The sequence below is a fragment of the Portunus trituberculatus genome, chromosome 45 (genome assembly GCF_017591435.1).
Source record: "Portunus trituberculatus isolate SZX2019 chromosome 45, ASM1759143v1, whole genome shotgun sequence".
Lineage (NCBI taxonomy): Eukaryota > Metazoa > Arthropoda > Malacostraca > Decapoda > Portunidae > Portunus > Portunus trituberculatus.
This window is the reverse complement of record NC_059299.1, coordinates 14,224,780-14,229,779: the sequence shown is the minus strand read 5'-3', so window position 1 is coordinate 14,229,779 and position 5,000 is coordinate 14,224,780. Positions and strand designations below refer to the sequence as shown.

The 5,000-nt window shown below is 41.9% G+C and overlaps 1 protein-coding gene across 3 annotated transcripts in view; it reads right to left on the bottom strand.

Annotated features, from left to right (window-relative positions):
- Positions 1–5,000, bottom strand: part of LOC123519408 (glycine receptor subunit alphaZ1-like) — a 580,495-nt gene that overhangs the window by 470,142 nt on the left and 105,353 nt on the right. The gene's annotated exons all lie outside the window — the stretch shown is intronic.

Genomic DNA, 5,000 nt, shown 5'->3' with positions numbered 1-5,000 from the left:
TTAAGCTACAGACGATGCCTCAGTAGTGTGGGACAGGCGAAGGAGAGTGCCACCGTGCAAGAACGTGCCACTCATGCAGCGCCGCCCATGCCATTGCACGTAAACCAGCAAAAAGGAAAAGAATGGATAGCAGAAGCCTTTTGCCTTTCATGACATGGAAGAAAACGGTAAAAGAAAGAAAAAAAAAAGACATCAAGAAAAAATATGTAGCTGTGGAGTGCATGGTTTTACGAGCTGGAAAGAAGAGGAATGAGTTACGGAAAAGTTCACAGCAAGAACAAATATAGAAGCAGACCACTTGGCTCTTAAGAATTAGGAGGATGAAGCACAACAAAAAAGAACACAATGAAAAAAAAAAACTAAGTGTTTCCTCTTATGAGATGCGAAGAAAAGTAGAACAGAAAAGAACACAAGGAACAAATGCTAATTAACTATTGGCATTAATGAGTCGGGGGAAAGAAATGAAACAACAGAAAATAAAACAAAGAAAGAAAAAGTATGTTCAGGGAGGAAGAAAGAAAACAACACAAAATAGAACAGATGGCATCAGACATTTCAGTTCTTACATGTTGGAATGATGAGAAGCGAAAGAATACAAACACAAAAGGAAGATCAAATAGCAGCAGAAATATTGACACTTGAAGACTTTGGTATTTTACGCTATTTAATCTGAGCAGTGAGGTTAAGACCTGGGCCCGCCTGAGGAGCATCAGTGTCTATCACATCAGCACAGCCAGTCTTGCACAATTCACGCCTCTGATCTGCACAAAGTTCTGACATTTGTTTCAATGCTTGAAGTTTATTTCGCAGTACTCTGTGTCAGTGAGGTCAGTGTTGTCTCACTTGTAATTAATGTATTCAAACCCCATCGTGTTTTATTTGTAGCTTCTAGTATTTATATTTTCATGCTTTTAAATTTGAGCTTTCTCTTATTTTCGTTAATTTTTATCTTCAAATTTAATTGTTTTTATGCAATTTTTCTAATCAAGGTGATAATGCTTGGACTTCAATTGTTCCGGCGCAATGTAAGAATTTTTTTTTTTCATAATTTCACTTCAATTCGCGACACTTTGCAGTGTTATGAGTGTGAGTGTGTTCATAGTCGTCTGAAGATCGTCATTTCAATTATTTCATCAACACAGAAAGTATTATGATTTACACCTCTGCTGATGTACACAAAGTTCCAACATTTACTTTAAGGACGCTGAGTTAATTACACTAAACTCTGCAGTGTTATGAATATATTCACACCGACGCCTAAATGTTTGGAAAAATATCTCGTATTTCACACCACAGATCTGCGTGAGTGGGGCGTTTACTTTCATGGTGCAATGTTATTTCACTGAGCCGCGCGTGTTCTCGGTAAACTCATACAGACAAGCAATTGACAAGGCAAATAAAGTCTTCCTTCACACCTCACTTCACTCCAACACACTCCAACACTGAGCTTCTAACCTTTATTTCCACCATGCAAAGTTGATCCCACCAAACCTGACTTCTTCTTTTTCAATTTTTCCATCAAACGTATAGAAAAAACAATTGGCAAACAAAATATACACCTTTTTGTGGCTTTTATTTCCAGCATTTAAAGTTTATCCCACCAAACCGGGCCGTGGGTTTTTTTTTTTTTTTTTTTGTTATCAATGCAGCGAGTTAAATATATTCATGTCTATCACCCCTCTCCACTTACAGCTACATTTTTAACAGAATCAAATCTGCGTTTTTTCCACAAATTCACTGAGCTAACAAAAGTATATTCACGCCTAACTTCTCTATGCGCAGCAACGTACAATTTTAACTTAATGAAATCCACAGGAGGCGCCGCGTCAAGCCAAGCACACCCTTGGGAGGCGACAGCAGGTGGGAATAATTTGTCAATATCACACGAGTGGCGGCAGGGATCACAGTTTGGCGGGCAGCAGCAGGCACACACGCAGGTAGTTAGTGGAAAATGCTTAGTGAACGGGAAAGAAGGGGGAAATAAAAAAAACTAGCGTGATTTATTTAGCGGACAGAGAATCGGGGAGGTGCTAGACTGACGCATAATTGACGTGTGTGAAGCGTTATTTTTTCCCTTCCCTTTTTTCCCTTTTTGTTGTGTCCGAGGTCGTGAGGGAGAGTGGAGAGAGGATAGAGTGGAGGGGACTATGGGTGAGTCTGCATGGGGCTTTTATGGAAGGGGAATCGAGGGGAAATGGAGGGAAATTCTGGCTTGACGGGGTTATGGGGGGGCTTTAGATGGCTTGGCTCCGGCTGACTGGGCATGGTTTTGACTCAGTTCAGTTAGTTTTGTGCCCGTCAGCCATCACGCGTTTTATTGGATTGGAAATGTCACTCTCGTTTGTCATTTTTTAAGAGTGACAGCCTCGTTACAGCGTGTTTTAAATATCAAAGGTTCCTGGCTGTACTTAACGCTGCGTCCGTTTTCGTTTGGCTCGGTTTGGTTGTGTTTGCTGTACGAGTTGTGTGTGTGTGTGTGTGTGTGTGTGTGTGTGTGTGTGTGTGTGTGTGTGTTTTAAAATGTTTTTGTTTTGATGTTTGTTGTTGTTGCCGTTGTTATTGTTGTTGTGTTCATATTACAGCAACAAAATTACTACTACTACTATTAATTCTACTATGTGTGTATGTGTGTCTGTGTGTGTGTGTGTGTGTGTGTGTGTGTGTGTGTGTGTGTGTGTGTGTGTGTGTGTGTGTGTGTGTGTGTGTGTGTGTATATGTGTGTGTGTGTGTTTTAAATGGTTTTGTTTAGGTGTTTGCTGTTGTTGTCGTTGTTTTAGTTGTTGTTTTGGTAATACACTAAAAACTACTACTACTACTACTACTACTATTACCACCACTACGACTACAACAGATATATAGCAAACACATCAACACCATCACCTTATTTCCCACAGCAATATAAACACCAAGGAAACAAAATAAAAAAAAGAACAAGAAGAGAACAGAGACAAGGAAAGGAAGACTCAACAAACCTAACCACATTACAAAAGAGAACAAACTGAACTAAAAAGGAATAAAATAAAGAAGTGCTTAGTTTTCGAAGAGCCTTTTACACCCTGGTCGTCTTGATGTTAAGGAGTTGGAGGAGGGAGACAGGGAAGGGAGGGGAGGTGCAGGGGAAGGAGAGGGAGGCATAGGAGGTGGGGTGAGAGTAAAAGGGAGGTCGTGGCCTTAAGGGAATAAGGGAAGGGGAAGGAGAGAAAAGAGGTACTTGAAGGGAAGGTTAGAAGTACCGCCAGGGAGACAAAATGGTTCGGTTTGTGGTTCTTAGTTATTGGTCTTTGGGAAGTGGTGGCAGTAGTGGTAGTAGTAGTAATAGTAGTAGTAGTAGTAGTTGTTGTTGTTGTTGTTGTTATTTTTGTAGTAGTAATAGAGGGAGTAGTAATAATTGTAGTAGTTGTAGTAGTAGTTGTTATAGTAGTAGTAGTAGTTGTTTTTGTAGTAGTGGTAGTAGTAGTAGTGGTGGTAGTAAGTGAAGGAGGCTGAAGACTGGGTACATTTTTCTTTTTATTTCTTTTTGTGGGTTCCTAGTCTTGTTCACACACACACACACACACACACACACACACACACACACACACACACACACACACACACACACACACACACACACACACACACACACACCTTCGTCGTATAGTGGTGTATTTTTGTATTTCTCTTTTCTTAAACCGACTACAGACGAACACAGTACATTCTCTCTCTCTCTCTCTCTCTCTCTCTCTCTCTCTCTCTCTCTCTCTCTCTCTCTCTCTCTCTCTCTCTCTCTCTCTCTCTCTCTCTCTCTCTCTCTCTCTCTCTCTCTCTCTCTCTCTCTCTCTCTCTCTCTCTCTCTCTCTCTCTCTCTCTCTCTCTCTCTCTCTCTCTCTCTCTCTCTCTCTTAACATGTTTTCTTTCTTCCTCATCTTCCCTCTCATTTCTCTCTTTTTCTCTCACTCACTTTTCTCTTTAACACATCTTCGCTCTTTCCTGTGCCTCTTCTTCCTCTCCCTCTCCTTCTTTCTCTGTACTCTCTCTCTCTCTCTCTCTCTCTCTCTCTCTCTTCGTCCCGCAGATGCGTTTGTCTGTGTGATGTCTTGTCCGCGGCCAGTAACGTGTCAATTCTCATGGATTCGGTGCTTTGTAACTGAAACACACTCACACACACACACACACACACACACACACACACACACACACACACACACACACACACACACACACACACACACACACACACACACACATGTTCACACTTTCTCTCTCTCTCTCTCTCTCCCTTTCTCTCTCACTCCCTTCTCATTCTCTGTCTCTGTCTCTGTTTCTGTCGCGGTTCCTATTGCTGGAGAAAGGGAGAAAGAGGGAGAGAGTGAGATAGTGGCACGCTTGGTATTTGCATCTGGGCCGCTCATTCTTGAAACTCGTCGAAATACGTGAGGAAGTCAAGGAGGATGTGGTTTAGAAAAATATTACCAACGTGTGGGAAAGACGCCAACAGTAAACACTCAGACTTAATTTGCCTGCCATGAAATATTCGTTTGAGAGAGAGAGAGAGAGAGAGAGAGAGAGGAGAAGGAGAGAGAGAGAGGGAAGAGAGGGTGGGGATGACAAGAAAAAAAGAAGGAAATTTGGAAACACATTGAAGATTATATTTTTTCAACGTTTTCCTTTCATCCTCTTCGCACTTCACTCTTGCTTACACACACACACACACACACACACACACACACACACACACACACACACACACACACACACACACACACACACACACACACACACACACACACACACACACACACACACACACACACACACACCATGACCCAGACACCTCAAGTCCTCAACACAGCACTTCTGACACCTTAACACAAACTCTGGGGAAAGAACTTTGCATAAAGCCTTACATAACATGAATCCCTTAACACTTGCAAACCTGAGCTGGATAAATGTTGTCCTGGAGCTAACCATGCGCTGCCCTCTTCCCTCCTCCCTCCTGCCTGAGCTAAATGACTTCTTTT